We start from the raw sequence: 23,307 nt of genomic DNA, 5'->3' as shown, positions 1-23,307 counted from the left end.
CCAATACTGGCCAGAAAAACCAACCACAAACTCCTTCACCACCTTCTGACCCAGCTTTATCAGAAATTAGAGCGATGTTAACTAGTATGCAGAAGCATATGGAGAGTATAGACTTACAAATTGACTCGATTATAGCCCACAATAAGGTCATAGACACTCAAATTGCACAGTTAGCCGCTGCTCTTCAGGTTCGCCCACAAGGAGCCCTACCATCAGGCGTTTGCAATTACCCTCAGGAGTGGTTCACACTATGATGGGCCTCCTATGCCCAAAGAAGATGAACCTGTTTCAACAGAAATTGCTAATCCTGATTCCTTTATACCAAGGGATATTAATCTTAGCCCTGCAGGGCTAAAGGGTAGTACTAATATTTCTGATGTTACATTGCAGGGTAAAACTCCATGGAAGGTTGTAACTCAAGACAGGAGTAATGATGTGCAACAACCAATTATCAAACTACCATTCCCAAATCGACATTTGAAAACCAAGGTGGATAAGCAGTTTGGTAAGTTCCTTGACATGGTGAAGGATTTGCAGGTAACAGTTCCCTTTACAGAATTAATCACGCAAATACCTGCATATGCAAAATTCATGAAAGAAATATTGACTAGGAAAAGGTCTATTAATGAGGTAGAGACTGTCGCTTTTACTGCAGAATGTAGTGCCGTACTACAAAATAAATCTCCACCCAAACTAAAAGATCCTGGTAGTTTTTCTATCCCTTGCCATATTGGCAATCTAATGATTGATAATGCATTATGTGATTTGGGTGCTAGTGTTAGTGTCATGCCATTATCTGTGTGTTCAAAGCTAAAAATGGGTAAATTAAAGTCTACTAACATTACTCTGCAAATGGCCGATCGTTCTTCTAAATACCCCCTAGGTATTTTAGAGGATGTCCCTGTTAGAGTAGGAAAATTTTATATACCTGTTGATTTTGTTGTTCTTGATATGGATGAGGATTTACAAACCCCAATCATTTTGGGTAGACCCTTCCTTAATACTACGGAAGCAATTATTGATGTAAAATGTGGTAAATTGACACTATCAGTAGGGGATGATAAAATTGTTTTTAACCTGAATAATACCCCTAAAAGCCCCATGCTAGAGGAGAAGTGTTATAAAATTGATGTGGTTGGTAATTGTTCTAATAAGCCCTAAGCTTTTGTTAAAGATCCCTTGGAGGCGGTATCGTGTGTTGCATCTTCTACAGGTACAACTACCCGATGGAAAGAGGAAGTGGACGCAATAGAGAGAGCCTTATACTGTGAAGGTCTTGGTTTTAAAGATGAGAAAGTGGAAATAAGTACACAAGTTGCGGAAACTGAGTCTATAGTGAGAGTTCCACCAGATCGTGTTGTAATAGCTCAACAAAGTGATAAATCGAGGCAACCAATGGTCAAAAAGGGTTCTCAATCGAACAAAAGCAAAGACCCACCAGTTCAAGCCTATGAGGATCCACCCAATAGGGTGAATTGGCGCCTTACAGGGCGTGTTAGGAAGCCGAGTCGTGGTTTAAAAATTGCTCAACCGGGTGAGGAACTACCCGACCAGGCGGTAGGCCAAGGGGCTTAACTTCTCTACATGTGGTAAGAGGGTCGTGCGGGACCTAGATAAACCAGCGCTTTGCGGGAGGCAACCCGTATTTTTCTTGTTTTTTTTTTAGTCTTCTTTCTATTTCTTGTGAGAGGAGAGAGGAGAGAGTTTATTGAGCTGTACAGGTTAGAAGGAAAAGAGTTAGTCAAATTTGGAAAAAAGAGAAGGAGTCTCTCGTACCAAACATTACCTCGGGCCCGATCGGGCGAAGGACCACCTGACCGGGCGCGAGAGCAAGGGTGAAAAATTGACAATTTTTGCCCGACCGGGCGAAGGACCGCCCGACCGGGCGCGAGAGTTGACGAGTACGGACATTTCGACTGCCGACCGGGCGGTATGGCGCCCGATCGGGCGCGAGAACGAAGAGAATTTAGAGGGTTTATACCGCCCTACCGGGCGGAGTGGTGCCCGACCGGGCGCGAGAGCGGATCAGCAAAATTGCTCAACTTCGACAGACCATAACTTTTGCATTTCTTATCGTATTTGGGTGTGTGACCTATCGTTGGAAAGCTCTTTAAGTCTACTTTCCAATGAAATTAGAATCACTTCATTATCATCTATATATCAAAAGTTATGATCATATTAGTGCACCTGAATCAATTTTTATTTTTTTTCCACTAACACTTTGTTTCTTTCTTGCCCAATTTTGTTCCAAAGAGATGCATTGCAATCCTGAGGCTTAGGTGACATTGATGTGGTAATGATGAAGAGTAGTCACCTTGACTACTTGCTTCCCCTTAAGACAATGAGGACATTGTCTGATTTAGCTTGGGGGGAGGTTCTCGTGTTCATATGGTATATCTTTCACTCTCTCCCTTTTTATTTTTGTTGGTATGCTTAGTGTAGTTTTACTGCTTTCCTAGTGTAGTTGTATTGCTTTCCTATAAGAAAAATACAAAAAAATTGAAAAATTAAAAAATCCAAAAATACGTTCTAATGAATTATAAATCATGCTTCCCTGTGCCCCATACTTGAGAAAATTTGTCTTGATTCTTGGTTATTGATGATAAGCATTGTGGACTTGTTGGTCATGATTTGAAGTTTAATTGCTTGGATGCCTAAATATGCGTCAATTTTTTCCAACTACTTGTGAATATAGTGCTTAACTAGTTGATTTGGTTAGGAATGTGTGTTTAGTTCCTGGTATGTCAATGAATTTGAGTATTGGTTTGCAACTATGAGTAGTATTTCATGACTCACCTATTATGCACATGAGGAGGACGAAGGCGTTCATTCTTTTAGGTAGCCTTCAGACGATATTAGATACATTTGTTCCCTTCTTGCTACCCATGTTGTTGCTTGTGCCCTTTTATTGTTTATTTAGCCACATTACAAGCCTTTTTAGCCCCATTGGTTACTAGTCCCAAGCTTGGCTTGGGGGAGCTATAGTTAGTGAGGTGAGGGAGTTGTAGTGTGTACATTATTTGCACAATGTGGAGGTATAAGAAGAGTAATTTGTTCTTTGATTTTTGTGATTGGAAAAAATAAGAATTTGTGTTTCAAAGTTGAATTTTCCAAGGTGGAGTAAAAAGAAAAAAAAAAAGCAAAATAAAAAAAATTGTTATATGTTCAAATTATCTATATGAAAGTTGCCCAAGAAAAATTTAAAGAAAAAAAGTATCAAGTTTGAAAAAAAGAATGAGTTCAAAGTTTGTTTATTCACTCAAGTTCTACATTGTCATATTTTTATGAGTGAAATTGTTAGTGTTGGGATTGTTTATGTTGTTTGGAGTTGTATTTGGTGGATTCTTGTTGGAGTTGGTTATGTTGGAGATGTGTATGATCATCATTTATTTTTGATCATGGGTTTATTAGGATTTGGTTCCCTTTAAGCATGGCTTTTCTCTCACATGTTCCCAAATATTTCCTACCCTTTACCCTAGCCTTACATTACAAGCTTTAAAGACCTTCTAACCTTGTGCATAGAGTTGTGTAGATGTGAAAGTGTTGTTTATCAATGCAAATTATGAATTGACATATTCCGAGTCGACTATTAGGTTGAGTGCTTATCTTTTTAAACACACGAGTGTGTGAGTTTGGAAGGGCATTGTTCACATAAAAGGGTGGTTGGAGAGCGATCGAGTACATTTTTTACTCGCCACATAAATGAGAGTTGAGTGTGTGAGCACTAGTCTTGAATTCTATATGCTCGTGTAGTTTGCTCTATTTGACAATTGTTGGGGAGGAAGAGTGATTGGATGAATGAGATTGATTGATATTGAAGCATGCTCATTAGATTTGTCTCGAATCGTCTGTGCTTGATTTAATTATTGGGGTGAGGCATGTTTTATATGTTCATTGATGAGCTCTTTGCTTAGGGACAAGCAAAGGTTTGGCTTGGGGGAGTTTGATATGTCTAGTTTATGTAGTATTTTACCCCCGTCCCTTGGTCATTATTAGTAGTGTTTTTGGCTCTTTAGAGCCACTTTTATTACTAATATGTGTTTTCTAGTGTTTTCGTAGTTTTGGTTGAGTTTTGTAGGAAATTGCACCTTTGGAGTACTTTCCCGAGATTTTATGGAGCAACTACGAGCATTGGAGGAGCACGTCCATCTTTCGTAGCCCAAGATCGGTTAGAGTAATCAAACCGGTGAATAAGGGCTCGACTTGTGTGAAGACGAGGCATTTGGACCGAATGATTAAAGCCCCAAAGAGGATATTTGGTTTGGGCCAAGTTACGAGCCTAAACGAGGAGTCCAAGCGGCCCAAGGATGTCCGCCTGATGGTCCGCCCGGTGGTCCGCCCGATGGTCCGCCCGATGGCGCGCCCGATCGGGCAAAGAAGACTTATATCGCAGCAGCCCTTCGCCCGATCAAAAAGGCGCGCCCGGTCGGGCGCCCGATCGGGCGCGTGTCTCTGATAGATCTTTTAAGCATCGTTTAGTTTGTTTTAGTTTAGGATTCTTGCTTATTATAAATATGTTTTCGTTAAGCAAGTTGAGGATTCTTTTACACTTCCTTAATTCTCTCTTTACTATTGTAATTCTTTCTCTTAGACTTTCTCTCTCTACTTAAGCTTATTTTCTCTCTCTATACTTTATACTTTGTTCTTTACTCAACTCTTTATTCTGATTACTTTGGTAACGATTTCTTTTCTCTTAATCTCGGTTATTTATTTCATTCCTTCTATCATGTTTTATTTTATTGCTTTGATTAGTTTAGATTTAATTATGTGTGAGTAGTTCTCTTTCTAGGGTTTATGGGGATCCATAAATAATATGAAGGGGTAATTTATTGTTGTTAATTATCAATGCTATATTAATTTCCTATTGATTGATTTAATGCTTTGTGACTAGATTAGGCCTGATCTTTTATGCATGAGTTTGACAATATTGATTCGAGATTCGAGAGATGAGAATTGATGTTTAGGTCTAGTTTCAATAGGCAGGTTAATCTATAAATGGTTAAGTCGAGATTCGAGAGATGAGATTTAATATCGGTAGATTAATTCTGTGATTGTAATACGTAGCGAAAGCCCTTTATTATCTGGTTAATTGATGCATTGATGATTGGTTATTATGTTTTACCCTGGAATATTATTTATTGGTGAACCTATGCCCTAGGTCTTTAATTCATTGATTCCTCTTATTTTATTCTCCCTACTTATATTCTTCATAGTATAATCTTTAAATCACAACAAATTGTTACTAATAATTTAGATTGCTATTAATTAATTAGGAATAGAAAGACTAGTTTCCCTGTGGATTCGACCCTACTTCCCTATCTACTTTAGTTAGAGGACTTAGGTAATTACTTTTGATTAGGCGATACGACTTTAGCCTGTCATTTATGTGATTTAGCATTGAATTAATTGTTTTGCATGTGCATGTGAAACAGATGGAAAGGATTGATGAAATGAGACAAAATTACTTTAACTTGCATTACTTGAAAGATAATGGAGTCACAGTTAGTGAGTTCATAACTGGAATTGTCACTCTGGCCTTAACCCTTTATAAGAAGTATAATCTGGATATGTGATATGTGGCAAGTATTTGGATCATATGAGTTTTACATGTGGTCAATATGGTTGAGTTGTTATTTTGAGATTAAAGGATTTGATGATTACTATGGGATAAATGAGAAGTTATTTTGGGTTGTTATCATGAATATTTGGAGGATTTGTGCTATCAAGTCTTTCCTAATTTTTGGAATATGATTTATGTTGAGCAAGGGAATATTATTTTTGATAATGATGAGTTGAATTAGTTCTATGTAAGTGTTGGAGTAAGGTATGTATTTTTGGGAGATACGAATTGGATATTAGCATTAATTTATGATTGTTTGTATCTAAAGGTGGAAAGTATTCCATATTGTGTGAGGATGAGTATTGTATTGATTATTTAAAGCAAAATTGTTGATGGTTGAATCTTTGAAGAAACTTAATACAAAAGTTAGAGGATTTTGAATCAATTCAAGTGAAAGGATGTATTTGAGATAAAGGTATTTGTTTTAAATCGAAGTTTATTTTGAAGAAATAATACCTTGTGAAGGGATTTATTGAAGTTAGTTAAAGGAATGATTGTTTAGATGGTTACTTACAGGATTTTACTCTAAGGGATTGACGACAAAGTTAATTGATATTGAGAAGTTATTAATGATGGAATAATCAATGATTGCATTGAGATATTAATGAATTGCCTTAAAGATGAGTTATGGACTATAGTAGCCAGATTGAGGAATTTGAAGTTATGAGAATAGATGATCGAGTTTTTGAATGTTTAAAACGAAGTATTATGAAGTACACAAGAGTTAATGATTACGGTTTAAGGATGTATTACTAGGATTTATGAATGTGTTGGGGAAATTGTAAATACTTTTGGAGGATACCTTGAGACAAGTTACTAATCTATAGCCGATAAGAAGGTCAAGATAATATGTGTTCCTTTTATGCTTGGTACCTATGACAGTGTTTTCTATGAATTGAAATTGAATATGTGATTATTGAGTTCTTTATGAAAAAGTAAGACTTCTATTGAAACAAGTATTTTACTACAAGTATGCAAAATGAATTTTCAAATATACAGTTTTCAAAATAAAGTTTTGTATTCCTTGTTTTTAAATAATTGTTTTAATTGAAAACTTTCATAGATCTTTTAAAATCTTTTATTAAGTATTTTGATTTCAGTTCATACCTTGTAATTAAATATATATGAGACTCTTACAGTGTTTTCAATGATTTCTCCTAATGTAAGTATTTTAAATTTTTTCGAATGACTCATAAAATATTTTACGAGTTTTCTCACTAGCCACTTTTGTAAACAAATCATTTTAAAACCTAAGCTCTTTCGATGTTTGAAACTTGTTGGCTTTCCTTACTTGTCTTTATTCTTGTGGATAAAGTGTTAAAATAGTTGATTTAATGAGTTAAAGTGTTGGTCGAGTTACGGAGGCGTAACTCCTTTCAAGGGGGGTAGAGGGCGATAGAGTTTCGCGCGTTTGCTTTTTGAGTCATTTATGAGTAAATTTGAGTCTTTCTTGAGTTAGTTATGATCTTGAGTCTGTATAGGATGTGCATGAGTCTAAGAATTTAAAATCGATTTCTTTTTATTTTTGCTAAGTTTCGAGACGAAACTTCTTTTAAGGGGGGTAGACTGTAATGCCCCGTATTTTTGAAACGTTTTTTTTAATTAGTATTCTCTTAAAAAGGGTATTTTAGTAATTTATTTTGCTATTTGAATTTTGGAGCCAAAATGATATTTGAATTTCGGCGCCAAAAGTATTTTTAAACTCAATTATTATTTTTGGATTGTGGATAAGATTTATTATCCATTTGTTTTATTTCAAAACCGGATTATTTATATATATTTCGGATATTTTAATTAAATAAAATTATATTTTATTATTTATTTAAGATGGCCGAAAATTCCTAATTTAATGACTATTATTTTCGGATTATCTATGTATAGAAAATCTGATTTTCTTAGTTATTTTATTTAGTGAATAATTGGAATTTTATTAATTAATTATTTTATACAATAAATATTATTTACACAATTATTTTTAATTCCTTAAAACTAGCAAATTAATTCCCTAAATATCTAAAGCCACCATGATGGATTTTTGGGTGACTTATTTTGGTAAATTATATTTTTAATTATCTCCTTAAAATCTCTTATTTTCCTTAATTCTATTTCTCCATCTTTTTAATATCTAATCATCATATTTTCTTTCCATTCATTCTTCTTAATTATTCCCCAAGTAATTCCAATGTCCTTATTATTTTTCATGACATACATATATTCCATATTCAATTATACACAATCACCTTAATATCCAAACTTTCCTTAATTCTCCTACTCACTTCTCTAAGTAATCTCTTAAACCCTACTTACCATAATTCTTCCCACATTCTCTTGCTATAATTCTTGCATGAGCTAACCTATAAATACCCCTTCATACCTCTCATATCCTTCACACCAAAACTCAATTCTCTTCTTCTTTATTATTCTTCTTTTCCCTAAACCTTTTCATACTTTTCTTCTCCTCTTTTCATACAAATATTATCCCGTATACCTTTGAAGCCAGTTTTCGGGCACTTATGGTCAGTTTTTGAGGCACAAAAGATTGTTCCTCTCAAAAAATCCTTCAAGTTAGGCTCAAGAATCACCCAATTCGGAGTTATATTGAAGGAGTTATGGCCTCTGCAAGTTCTGCCTATTCTTTCCAACGAAAATTCAATTCTCTTTAATCCTATTCCTTTACCTTCTTCATGGTTAGTTTTCTAATATACAAATAAGCTATAATTTTATATTAAAGTATTATTTTAAAAGAGTTTTATAGTCCTTGCACATTAGATTTGAGTTTATACTGTGATAACCTTATGGTTATGTTATTTGCAAGGTGTATTCGTGATTGAACTTTGAAAGTGTGAAGTGTTGATTGATATTCGGAATCAAGGTTCTTGAGGTTCTTTTTGTGTAATTTTTCTAGCAAGGATCAAGGTACGTTTAGGTGGATAGATACCTTTGAAAGTGATTGGTTTGAATAACATGTTTTACATGATTTGATTGGTGATTGAATTAAATTGATTTGAATTATGATTTTGAAATAAATTATGTTTGAAGGTATTGATTTTAATAAAAGTATTTTGAATGATTGATTTTTAAATCATGTTTTGAATGGTTTGGATTACTTATCATGTTTAAATAAAGGATTTGATAAGGTTTGTTGAATTAAATAAAAGGTTTTTCAAGGAAGAGTTGTTGATTTTGAAAAGTTTTTAATATGAGATTTTGTTCTCAAGTATCTATTTAAAAGGTTTTGATTTTGAAAGTATTTGGAATTATTAAAAAGGAGTTTGAATTACATTGGAATTTATTGGATATTAAAAGGATTTATTGAACCTTTGAATTATTATTATTAATGCTTTATAAGCATGTTGGTAATCCCACTATGCGGATTTGGTTTATTGATAAGGCCTTGGACTTTGTATGACCGGGTCTTTCCTCAAGAATAGCCTTGTAATATAAGGAGACTAGCTTGGGCGGTGTGCACACTTGGGTGAGGAATTGGATCAAAATAAATTGGTTCTTAATAAAGGAATTATTTTATTAAGTATTATTTTGAATATTGAATCATTGGAATCGGTTTTGGAATAATGAGTTTGAAATTATTGGATTAATTATTGGAATTGGTTTTGAAAGCATGTTTGCAATTAAAATTGAGTTTACATTATCTTGCACTTATCGTACTTAGCATATTTTGCTAATCCGTATTTATTATTTATTTTGGTTCGCCCTGTTTACCGTACTGGTAAGCAGCGTTGACTATTTTCAGGTGAAGTCATGAATGAGCATATGGGAGTCTCGGGATTAGCTTCACCTAGTTTAGGAATGTTGGTCTCGTCTTTATTTTTTAGTACTCATAACAATGTTACTATTTCTATAAGTATTAATAAGAGAAAGTTGAGTTTCCGCTGTAAGTTTTGTTGTTGAGTTAAGTATTTTGAGTAGCCTTGCGTAATCACGCGGCGGTAATACGCCCAATTCTATCTCTACGGTATAATTATATGTATTATACTAGTATTTCTGTAGAGGGAGATTTGGGGGTGTTACATTAATATTGGAAGCAATTCAAAAATAAATTGTTAGTAAAATCAAATATAAATAAACCTAATCATGATACTAGTAACAAGAATAAAAATATGAGTAATTAAGTGAATTAATTACTTACTTTCCGCGTTTCCTTGAATTGCTACATCATAAATAAACTGTTAGTAACTTCAATAAAAATATAAATCAAAAGGAAATTAAATTAAATAAAAGTAGAGTTGATTTGGTCAAAACCCTTAATTAATTATACCTTTCACGCCTTAGTTTAAGTATAGAACTTTTGGTATTGTATGGACTCCTTGGAGTGCTTAGGGGAAGTATTATGAAAGAATAAGGAGGCTAGTGTTTAGGCTAAAGAGGGAGAAGAAAATGATTTTGTGATCAAGATTTTTGATGATTGAAAAAGGGGTTATATGACTTCTATTTATAAAGAAAAAAGAAGGGTCGAAGAATTAAGATAAAATTCGAATTCGAGTCGGAATAAAACTCTTGCAATAGGCAGCAGTTTTTGCGGCTTTTGTTTTTATCATATCTTTTGATCTAGAAATTGGAATAAGATAAATAATATGTCGTTGGAAAGATCTTGAAGTCTAATTTCTAATACAATTAGAATCAGATTAAAATATTTGTAGAATAAAAGATATGGCCGAAATAGTGGGACGGCGTCAATTTTGGATAGAGTTTCGTATTTCTTTTATATCTTTTTCGTTATAGTTTGGAATTAATATTATAGTATATCATCGAAAGATAATATCAAGGGCTATCCAACCATCTAATATTTAGATAAAAACTATGAGGCACGAAAATCACATTTGACTATCTTTGAACATCTTTCAATTCGAATAGAATTAGGATTTTCAAAAAGAGGAGTTTTATTCAATTTCAAACTCTTTAATCTTATCTTTTCATAAAGGATAATTAAGATCTTTTAGAAACTTATACAAGATTCCAATTAATCCTAATTGGTTTAGGAATGGGATTAAATCCTTTAGACCCTCCACATGATCATTGGGTCGTAGGTAAGGTGGGCTTAGGTTCGGTTTAGGCTCAGTTTAGTATTTTGACCATAACTTATTCGTTATAACTCGGATTTGGGCTTATAATATATCGTTGGAAAGATATTTTCAATCCCCATCCAACTATTCAATCATTGGACCTAAATTATGGACCAAAATAAACTGGACTAAATGTTTTTATAAAAAGGACACGAAATGAATGTTTTAAGTTTAAAGGCACGAAAAGAGGAAAATAAGTTATGGTTTGGGGAAATGGGCTAGGAATTGGCTTGGTTTATGAAGTGTATTGGGATTGAATATGGATTTAAGAACTCCAAGATTAAATACTCAACCCGACCAATAATGGCGGTGAAAGATTGTTCATCATCGGGTTTGGTTTTGGGGAGACAGTTTTTGGTGTCTACAAAAGCCCCCATTTTGACAGAGTTTGTATAAACGTCAGGTTTGAAAACGATTGACAAAGTAGTTGATTGGTACAGAGAATGATTTAAGACGTTCTGCGATCCTAAATCACTCTTTATACGCCGATACCGACAGAAAAATGTTAGTTCCACAAATAAAAGAGTAAAGGGATAGAATGCTTATCTGACACCATTGTATCGGTGGCAAATATGTTCGATAGTATCTAACACCAGTGTATTGGTGGAAAATGAGTTTGGCATTTTTCTAAGCTTGAAAAAATCCACCGGATGAAGATTGTTGTGATATAATCGCTGACTTCTTCGCCTTGAGAGGTGGAACCGACCGACAATTTACTATGCTTGAGGAAAATCTTGTCTGAGGATGAGATTGCAAGTCTCTGTGTATTGAGAACCTTGCATCCTGAATCGTCTTCGCTTGGGAGATGATCACTAAAAATGATGATGGTTCAATTGTCCTGATGAGTGTCATTTATGGCACTCATAGGGTAGTCTTTTAGGTTATTTCTTTCCCTTTTTAATGCTTTCTTCTCTTAATTTTGGTCCTTTTTCCTTTAGTTTCTCCTTTTCCTCTTTTCTTTATGATTCTCGTGTTTTTATCGTGTTTTTCCTTTATTTGGCTCTTTTTCCCTTTTATTTCCTTCCTTCGTTTACTTGTGTAGGTATTGTGAGAATCACCTTGGCAAAGGATTCAATTCGGGACCTCAATGATCAAGCAAGGAAGAAGCATTTGGCTAGAGAGGGCTTAGAAAGGCCTTGGAGAGGCCTCGGAGAGGTCTCCAAGGCAATTCCAGCAAGCCGCGGGCGCGGGCCTTCTTGCCGCGAGCGCGGGCCCAAGTTGCTCAAAAGTGCCAAATCGAGGCAGGAACTTGCCGCGGTTGCCCCGAGGGCTCTCCGCGGGCGCGGGTAAAATGGAGAGACCGCTCCATTCAGAGAGACCGCAGCCCCCCCTGGTCAGTCTTTGGGAGCAGGGGATTAGCCGCGGGCGCGGGTGTCATTACCGCGGGCGCGGGTCCCTGATGCCGCGGGTACTGCCCAGATAGCCCGCGGAGGGTTCCGTACCCATTTCTCCGCGGGCGCGGGTCTATCGGGAGAGGGTGCGGGAACTGCCGATTTCTTCTTAGCTTATAAATAGAATTGTATTCCCTTTTTGAAACGAACTTTTTATATTTCATTAGCTTAGTTTTAGAGAGAGAATTTAGAGAGAAGTTAGAGAGAAGTTCTTGGTTTTGGATTTTTAACTCAATATTTGATCAATCAAGTTTGGATTTCTTCATTTTCAATCATCAATTTTAGTGAGAATCTCTTCCTTCTTTCATCTCTTACTTACTTGCTATTTGATTTATGCTTGATGCTTGTTTTTCTTTGGATTTGAGTTTGATATTATTGAATACTTTGATTTCTATTAGATTTTGATATAGAATGATGATCAATGCAATTTCTAGTTATTTGTTCTTGAATTTCACCATGATTAGTGAGTAGATTAGTTGCTAGGGAAAGGGGGAAGCATGTTTGATTAATGGAATTGCTAGTTGATGCTCTTTGATTGATTGATTTGTTGCAATTAAATTGGTTGACATAGTTTTGCATGAGATTGATTAGACTAGGATTGATCACCCTATAAGATTAATCTAGATTGCATTGCAACTCTTAATGACATGAACAATTGATTTGAAGGTTGCTCTAATTGATTGAGTTTGTTTGTGATTCTTCTTGGTTTGCCTCTCATAGTGACCACTAGATTGGCCTATAGGGGATAGCATTTGAACTCTCTTGATTGCTACTATTGTTTTTCCATTGCAATACTTGAATTAATTGATTGAGCTTTAAACTAGCATTATCTTTGATCTTGCATGTGGAACCCATATCCCTAGTGTTTAGACCTTTGATTACTTTAAACTTGTTTTAGTTCACTTTAGTACCAACCAAAATCTCAATTTCGTCTTCGAGGTAGCTTGACTTAGACTTTAGTTTGCATCATTGCATTCCCTTAGGATCGACCCTTAACTTGCCCTATATTCATATAAGGTTGGTTAGGTGTTTACAAATTTAGTTTGACTTGGGGAAAGGGTAGATAACGACATGCATTTTCCTCTTGTCATGTCCCCGAACGTGGGCTATAGTTGGTTCGATTGTCCCCGAACGTGGGCTGTAGTTGGTTCGATTGTCCCCGAACATGGGCTATAGTTGGTTCACTTGTCCCCGAACGTGGGCTATAGATGGTTTGCTGGTCCCCGGACGTGGGCTATAGATGGTTCGCTTATCCCTGAACGTGGGTTGTAGGTGGTTCGTTTGTCCCCGAATGTGGGTTGTAGATGGTTTGCTTATCCCCGGACGTGGGCTGTAGCTGGTTCATTTGTCTCCGAACGTGGGCTGTAGATGGTTCGCTTGTCCCCGAACGTGGGTTGTAGATAGTTTGCTTGTCCCCATACGTGGGATGTAAATGAGATCTGCAAAAATAAATTTGCCAAGGGACTCGTATATATTGTGATTGACTGACTTGATGATCACGGGTTAAATAGGTCGTTATGCTACCACCCTAACCAAATTAATCATTTATAATACCTAAACCTACACTAAACTAGTTAGTAGCAAGTAAAGGGTCGAGCCACTAGGGAAGCACGCTAATTCAACATCAAATATCACTAATGCAAGAGTAAAAAGGGGATTGTTTTTGTTGGTTTTGTTGAGTAGAACACTAAAACTACAAGTAAGCAAGAAAATGATGATTAAAATCAATAGACAATGACGCTAGGGATACAGGGGTGTCTAATATGATTAGAAAGAGGAGAATAATGGTGATTATCATGAAACATATGCCAAAGAACACAAGATTCTACCTAAACAATTCATTCTCATGCAATAGTCTAGGCAAATCAATGAAAGAGGTCTACACTAATAAGGATCATTCTCATGCATCCTATTAGTTACAATCAAATCAAGAGAATAAAGAAGCACAATCCATAAAAACTCCACTTTAATAACTCATTCTCATGCAATCATTAAAATAGAGGTGATCCTAATCTAGTTCAAATCACTCTCATGCATTTAGACTAGAAAACATCAAATGAAGTGCAACAATAATCCCAAGCTAATAAAAATCATGTCATTCATCAATATATGGCATAAGTTCATGACAAGGGAATAATCGCGTCGTCAAACGACTATCTCTCGATCAAATACAATTTATACACCTAAACAAACCTAATACGAGTATAAGGCAAGCATAGGGGTCGAACCACAGAGAACGATTAAACACTACCAAATGCTATCAACAATTAAGCTAGTCCGGAATAAGGGAAGGTAAACCTAAGGTCTAAACAAACTAAAACTAGAGATAAAACATTAAGGGAAATGGTTTAGGTGTAGCATTCACTTGAACATAAACAAAAGCATAGAAGTTGAATTAATTATGAACTAAACATGCTCAAATATCGAAATAAAAGGTCCAATCTAGCCGCCTTCCGGGGTCAATTGGCTTCTCCTAACATAGCCTCTATGTTTCCACATTAGAACCATATACTAGGAGGTACTATTAAATAACAATCGATACTAATGAACCTTAACTAAGTCAACTTCCGTTCCTTGTTAGCAAAGCTTCACCTTTAATCAACTAACAACATGCATTTTGCAAGTAGATTAAAGAATATCAAGCATATAAAGACTTTAATCACAAATAAATCAACTCTAAACCTAGAACATGCTCAAGATCCAACTACACCACAACCATCCCCTCAATGGGGGAAATTACTCACTAATCATGATAATAACAAGATTAATCAACAAATAATCAAGAATTAACATGACCAACAAGCAATGAAGGAAAATCAAAATAAGCAAATAAAACTAAATACAAAAATAGAGAAAGAGAGTAAGAGATTGCTCATTAATTAAAGATGAAGATTTGCAAAGATTCAATCAAGCTCCTTCTTCAATATCCAAATTCATCAATGGAAAAACCCTTACTTTCTCTCTCTAAACTAATCTAATCTAATCTAAACCTAGAGAGAGAAGCTCTCCTAAAACTAAATTAGAGAATAGAATAATGGATAATAATTATTGTCCTAATTACCCCAAAAATGGGTATTTATACTAACTTCATAAAACTAGGAAAAATAGAAAAATAAATAAAGAAAACAAATAAATAAAGAAAAGGAAAATAAAAAGGAAATAAAAGAGAAAAGAAGTAAAAAGAGAAAAGAAAATAAAGAAGAAAAGAAAATCAGAAAAGGAAAAAGGAAAACAAAAATAAACATAAAAAAAGAAAAAGAAAAATAAAAGTAAACCCACAATTCCCCCCAAAACATCAGACTCAATTTCTCCATCTTCTTCGTGGCTGCTCTTCATCACCACGCATCATCCAAGCAATCACCACCGTCAATACTCCATCATCAACGGCCATGGTTGCTCAATCACCACCGTTCATCAACTACAATCATCTAGCATTAAATCGTGGCCCTTCGATTTTCATAAAAATCACGTGAGAAGTTCGTGATTGAACCCACATTTGCGCGCCCGCGAAGACATCGCGCAGAGGTCGCGCAAATGCTACTGTATCATTCTGTTCTTTGGAGCCCAATTGTGTGCGCCTTCTGACAGGGTTGCGCGCCCGCGGAGGCCTGGGTAGCTGCAATTGCTGATTTGGGAAAATTCGGAGGTTCGATTGAAGCGGCTTCTCTGATTGGTGGGTAATGTTGTTTGCGTTCTTGTTGTTGTAATTAGGTGGATGTGGTTGAGATGGGTTTGCTGCGGTGAGTTGCGGTGGTGACTGCTGGTTGCTGGTGGTCGAATGGAAGCAGAGGTGGTGCGGTTTTGGTGTTGTTGATGCCGACGCTGCTGGGGCTTTATGGTGGCTGAGGGGTTTGTTGCGGATGTTGTGAGGTGGTGAGGGAGTGAGTGGTGGTTGGAGATGCTGGGGGTTTGCTGCTGTTGCTGTTGTTGGTGGTGTTGATGGGGTGAAGCAGGGGAGTGTGAGGGATTGTGAGGGGAGATGCGTGGCTGGGCAGCAGGGGAAATGAGGGAGCAGGGGAGGTTTGGCGTTTTGGTGTGGTGTAGGATAAGGAAAGGTGTGGTGTAGGATAATAGAGCAGCAGGGGCTTGATATTGAAAGCTTGTGAATTGTGCTCGTTTGGCATTTGACTCAACTTGGGACCCGAACGCGAATATGACTTTGAAACTCGGAACACACTTGAGCTTTGAACCTTAATACGATTGCAAACCTACACACAAAGAAAACCGAGGAGAGGATCGGGACATAAAATAAAATAAATAAAATAGAAATAAATAAAATAAAAATAAATAAAGGACGAAATAAAATAAAACCAAGACAAATAAAATAAAATAAATAAAATAGAAATAAGTAAAATAAAATAGGAAAATAGACTAAAACTAATAAAATAAGAAAATAAACTAAAACACACCAAAATTACCAAAATAAACTGGAGACTTTATTAAAGAGAAAACAAGAGAATAAAAGGAAAATAAGGGAAAAATAGACACGAAAATAACCTAAATACTACCCCTACGAGTGACATAAATATCACTTATCAAATTCCCCCAAGCTAAACCTTTGCTCGTCCTCGAGCAAAGCTAAGGCAAAAGAGAACAAGATGGAATTATTGAAACCAAAAGAAACCAAATAGAAACAAGGGAAAAGAATGTACACTAACTCACTGTCGTAGGAATCACGGTTGTTTTTAGCTACAACAAGCCCTTAAAACCCCAAAGTTGCCTATGAGGACGAGTGAGGTCTCGTGAGGGTTTCCCAAGAGCTTAACCCACAACTCTTGACAAAAACCAAGGCAAGGCAACAAAAACCAAAGGTAACGAAAAAGAAACACGAAAAGAAAAAGCAAAACACAAGCTCATATATGGACAAGAGATAAGGACAAGTACTAATGAATGCAAACCTTTCTAAATGGACAAATGTATGCACGTTCCAAGATGTCAATGGTTGATTGAAACATAACACATGCTAAGCATAGAGAACTACTTAGGACTCAATCCACCCTAGCCCCAACCAATCGGGCCACGTTCTCTCCACTAGCTTCAAATCAACCCTTAAGATAGCTTCTCAAGATTCCACGAAGGAACCGGAAAAAGATAAGGAAATGAAAAACTTTGAGAAGGTAATCCCGACGTCTCAACTATGCATACTCTTTCCATAGGTTTGAAGTCTATCTCCCTCCACCGTTCTTTTGACCTAACTCACTAGAGTCCAAGGGTCTTTTTATTGGTTGTAACGTAAGGCTAAGGGTTAAGGTGGGATAAAAATTTAAAATTTGGTGATATTTCCTAAGTGAAGCAAAAAGTGCGGCCGACACTCAAAAACACTCAAGAATTCACTAAATATCAAACAAAAATACCAATAATGCCATTCCCCAAAGCTTACTCAACACAAACACAATATTCCCCCCAAGCTTGAACAAAGCATTGTCCTCAATGCTTAAACTAGGGAAGAAAATGAAACCATCTAAAATATTTTTGGTGTTTTTGTTTTTGTTTTTTTTTCTCTTTTTTTTTTGTTATTGTCCTTGCCCCTTTTTTTTTTATCATGGACGGCTTTTTCTTGAAACTTCATTTGATTTTCATAAATTTGCATATTTCTTTACAAGCTCAACTCTAACCAAATCTCAAAGTGCATCTTGTCTATGATCAACAACTCAAAACTCAAACCTCACATGCCAATGCTTCACTAACTAAAAGGTTGGTAAACATAGGCCATTAGGTTTGTAATGTGGTTTAAACAAGAGCGGGAAACATAAGGCTCAAATTGGTTAGCAAGTAGGTTTATGCAAAATAGAAAATCAAATTTGTAACAAAATAAAAAGAAGATAAAGAAAAATGAGAAAGAAGTGCCCTTTTCCTCCCCTAGAGTGCTTCGGTCACGATCTTGGGAGCTATAAGTCAAAACAAGGATCAAGACATGCATAGTTAAGGATCCAAATGTGCCACACAACAAAGTGATGAAGGCTAGAACAATGTTACCTCACACGGGATTATAACTAAGCAAATACCAACTAAGGGTGCCAAATCCACTATAGAGAGCAACACCATCTTACCACATACCCGTGAACTAAGGCTTCATGGCGCCCTAAAAGTTCTTAACCCGGCTACCTTAGCATGTAATATCCTAGAGTCAACCAATGACACTCTCAAACCGTGCACACATTAACCACTTAGGAAGAAAGGCATTCAAGAGTAAACAAATCCAAAAGATATAATGTCCAAAATAAGAACAAACAAAACACAATTTGCTAAACTTGCCTTGAAGTAAACAAAAATATTTTTGGATTTTCCAAAAGCATGAAAAACATGGAAATGCATATACTCACGTGCATGGCATATATGAATCAACATCCCACCAAACATGATAGAATACCCTCCCCCAAGCTTGAATGAAACCAAGCTCTCAAATCATAAACGATGAAACTAAGGAGGGGAAAACAAGGACAAATTAATCCAACATTACCAACACATGATCTTCAAGTCACAATAAGTAAGAGAGAGAGGGAAAAGAAGGATATTACCGAATATGGGATAAATGCAAAATCACACAAAAAACCCGAAATAACCTCATATGAGCCACAATCTCTACAAATAAGGCTTGAATTCCACATGATAGGTAAGTTGAGGCACATTTCCTTGATTCTTGATCATCACCAATGTGCAAGAGTATATCAAGTTGTGTACCTAGCAAGGAACACAAACACGTCCATGAGAGAAAATCTAATCTAAAAACAAAAGAAAATGAAAGCAATAAAACACGGGTTACTTCCCGCAAAGGCTTGTTTAACGTCCAAGCGAGACCAATCTAGTAAATATCCCGACAAAGAACGCAAAAGCTTGTCATATGCACCGGCAAACATATCAAGAAATAGAGCATACGCGATGCTCATATGACAAGCAAACATAAAGTACAAGGAGACTTTATGTTTGAGAGAAGGGGGAAAAGAAAAAGTAAAAGAATCAAAAGAAAAATCAACAAAATAAGAAGAAAAAGAAAGATAGGGAGGCAAACTATCCTCATAAAAATCTTTTTGATTGGCATTATAACTCTTTTCCTCATCAACAATAAAAGAGTTGGGGGCTTCGGAAGCATGGATAGGAGGAGGATTCCTAAGCGGTTCTTTGAGAAAAGAAGGGAGGAACATAGGATAGTAGGGGATATGGTTAAACCTTTGAGAGAAAGGTGTATGAGAGAGGGGAAAAGGGGTAGCTACTCCCTCACCACAAGGTCTCACATCACTAATGAGGGCATGGAAATCAATCATGGAATCCTCAAATGAAGAACCCTCACGATCTACATCTCCCTCAAGCTCAAAAACTCCAAATGATTCAACCTCAACCTCCTCTTCATCATCTTGAACAACATCTCCCATACATTTCTCAAGTCCTACCATCTCAAATCCAAGAGTGAATGGGGGCAAATTCCTCTCAAACTCATCTCTTTCTAATGAAGCATTATCAATGAACTCACTCAAAAGGTTATGGGCTTTCGTTTGAAATGCAAGAAATATTTGGGCCATAATCTCAAATGAGTCCAAATCATCGGGGATAGAGGAATCAAAAGCTTGCTCATTGGAATCATCTAGGGAACTATGGGACACACCTTTAGAATTCATGCAAAAATTTGATGCAATATGAGAAAGAACATGCACTTCATCATCATTAGAATGTACCTCATTACATTGAGCTATAGAGGGAGGGGAGTTAAAATCATGCATTACATGGTTACTATGGGGAGCATCAAGCACATCATGGGAATTCATATTAGACAAATCATGACAATTAGCATCAACATTAAAAGCATGAGAATCCCGAACATAAGTCTCATGATTGGCCCTCTCCCAATCATAATTATCCCTAGCTAACCATGAATAGAAATCCCAAGCTTCATCCGAAGACATAGTTTCAAGATCACCATTTAGCATATTATCAACCACTCCTCTAAAATGCTCATTTAATCCCAAATTAATGATTTCACAATAATCACCCTTGGTAAAACCCTTAACACCATCCAAGAAATCCTCAAGTCTATTAAAATACACCCAAAACGGTTCATTATCAAATTGAGGAATAGAAATACAAGCCATCTTTCATCAACAAAAACAAAACAAAGAGAACAAAAATAAATCAAAGGAAAAATATATACAATGGACTAGTCTCAACAAGATAACACAACGGTAATGGAAGCCGTTCCCCGGCAACGGCGCCAATTTGACAAGGGAATAATCGCGTCGTCAAACGACTATCTCTCGATCAAATACAATTTATACACCTAAACAAACCTAATACGAGTATAAGGCAAGCATAGGGGTCGAACCACAGAGAACGATTAAACACTACCAAATGCTATCAACAATTAAGCTAGTCCGGAATAAGGGAAGGTAAACCTAAGGTCTAAACAAACTAAAACTAGAGATAAAACATTAAGGGAAATGGTTTAGGTGTAGCATTCACTTGAACATAAACAAAAGCATAGAAGTTGAATTAATTATGAACTAAACATGCTCAAATATCGAAATAAAAGGTCCAATCTAGCCGCCTTCCGGGGTCAATTGGCTTCTCCTAACATAGCCTCTATGTTTCCACATTAGAACCATATACTAGGAGGTACTATTAAATAACAATCGATACTAATGAACCTTAACTAAGTCAACTTCCGTTCCTTGTTAGCAAAGCTTCACCTTTAATCAACTAACAACATGCATTTTGCAAGTAGATTAAAGAATATCAAGCATATAAAGACTTTAATCACAAATAAATCAACTCTAAACCTAGAACATGCTCAAGATCCAACTACACCACAACCATCCCCTCAATGGGGGAAATTACTCACTAATCATGATAATAACAAGATTAATCAACAAATAATCAAGAATTAACATGACCAACAAGCAATGAAGGAAAATCAAAATAAGCAAATAAAACTAAATACAAAAATAGAGAAAGAGAGTAAGAGATTGCTCATTAATTAAAGATGAAGATTTGCAAAGATTCAATCAAGCTCCTTCTTCAATATCCAAATTCATCAATGGAAAAACCCTTACTTTCTCTCTCTAAACTAATCTAATCTAATCTAAACCTAGAGAGAGAAGCTCTCCTAAAACTAAATTAGAGAATAGAATAATGGATAATAATTATTGTCCTAATTACCCCAAAAATGGGTATTTATACTAACTTCATAAAACTAGGAAAAATAGAAAAATAAATAAAGAAAACAAATAAATAAAGAAAAGGAAAATAAAAAGGAAATAAAAGAGAAAAGAAGTAAAAAGAGAAAAGAAAATAAAGAAGAAAAGAAAATCAGAAAAGGAAAAAGGAAAACAAAAATAAACATAAAAAAAGAAAAAGAAAAATAAAAGTAAACCCACAATTCCCCCCAAAACATCAGACTCAATTTCTCCATCTTCTTCGTGGCTGCTCTTCATCACCACGCATCATCCAAGCAATCACCACCGTCAATACTCCATCATCAACGGCCATGGTTGCTCAATCACCACCGTTCATCAACTACAATCATCTAGCATTAAATCGTGGCCCTTCGATTTTCATAAAAATCACGTGAGAAGTTCGTGATTGAACCCACATTTGCGCGCCCGCGAAGACATCGCGCAGAGGTCGCGCAAATGCTACTGTATCATTCTGTTCTTTGGAGCCCAATTGTGTGCGCCTTCTGACAGGGTTGCGCGCCCGCGGAGGCCTGGGTAGCTGCAATTGCTGATTTGGGAAAATTCGGAGGTTCGATTGAAGCGGCTTCTCTGATTGGTGGGTAATGTTGTTTGCGTTCTTGTTGTTGTAATTAGGTGGATGTGGTTGAGATGGGTTTGCTGCGGTGAGTTGCGGTGGTGACTGCTGGTTGCTGGTGGTCGAATGGAAGCAGAGGTGGTGCGGTTTTGGTGTTGTTGATGCCGACGCTGCTGGGGCTTTATGGTGGCTGAGGGGTTTGTTGCGGATGTTGTGAGGTGGTGAGGGAGTGAGTGGTGGTTGGAGATGCTGGGGGTTTGCTGCTGTTGCTGTTGTTGGTGGTGTTGATGGGGTGAAGCAGGGGAGTGTGAGGGATTGTGAGGGGAGATGCGTGGCTGGGCAGCAGGGGAAATGAGGGAGCAGGGGAGGTTTGGCGTTTTGGTGTGGTGTAGGATAAGGAAAGGTGTGGTGTAGGATAATAGAGCAGCAGGGGCTTGATATTGAAAGCTTGTGAATTGTGCTCGTTTGGCATTTGACTCAACTTGGGACCCGAACGCGAATATGACTTTGAAACTCGGAACACACTTGAGCTTTGAACCTTAATACGATTGCAAACCTACACACAAAGAAAACCGAGGAGAGGATCGGGACATAAAATAAAATAAATAAAATAGAAATAAATAAAATAAAAATAAATAAAGGACGAAATAAAATAAAACCAAGACAAATAAAATAAAATAAATAAAATAGAAATAAGTAAAATAAAATAGGAAAATAGACTAAAACTAATAAAATAAGAAAATAAACTAAAACACACCAAAATTACCAAAATAAACTGGAGACTTTATTAAAGAGAAAACAAGAGAATAAAAGGAAAATAAGGGAAAAATAGACACGAAAATAACCTAAATACTACCCCTACGAGTGACATAAATATCACTTATCAGTTCAATCTAACCATCATCATTCATCCAATATCAAATCATATCTTCCACCCCCTTCCCCTAGCTAAAAGTTTATCCTAGAGAAGAGAGATTAAACATAATATCAAAACTAGCAATAAACTCAAGAAACTCAAAACAAAACATGATTGAAATCAATAATAACTAGATAAACTAATAAGATTGACAAAAATAAGTAACAATAAAACAAATAAATAATATTAAAGGAAAGGAGAAGAGATTACTAAAGAAGGGATTAATGAAAGATTAAAACTTGGATCCTTGCTTGATTGAAGAAAGATTAAAACTTGAGCAAAGTTGAATACAATAAAGGAAACTTGAATAACAATCTATTTTTCTCTCTCTCTATTAGGCTAATGTTCTATGGAATTAGTACTAAGTTCCTCCAAAAAAAAATCCCGTCAAAACGTTCTAAGATGGGACTTATATAGTCCGTACAGAGCCAGCTAAAAAAAGGAGAGGTCCGACCGAACAAAGGGAAGGTTCGGCCGGACTACAGGGTAGGTTCGGCCGAACCATGGGTAGGTTCGGTCGAACCTCCCTAATCCTGGTCTGGTCGAACTTCTGTGGTTCGA

At 36.2% G+C, this 23,307-nt stretch overlaps 1 pseudogene; it reads right to left on the bottom strand.

The window, feature by feature from the left end:
• Positions 1 to 23,307, bottom strand: part of LOC145575372 (uncharacterized) — a 290,973-nt pseudogene that overhangs the window by 121,136 nt on the left and 146,530 nt on the right.

This window comes from Chenopodium album, chromosome 13, assembly GCF_948465745.1.
Source record: "Chenopodium album chromosome 13, dcCheAlbu1.1, whole genome shotgun sequence".
Lineage (NCBI taxonomy): Eukaryota > Viridiplantae > Streptophyta > Magnoliopsida > Caryophyllales > Amaranthaceae > Chenopodium > Chenopodium album.
The sequence above is the reverse complement of the archived record's forward strand: the minus strand, read 5'-3'. Positions and strand labels throughout refer to the sequence as shown.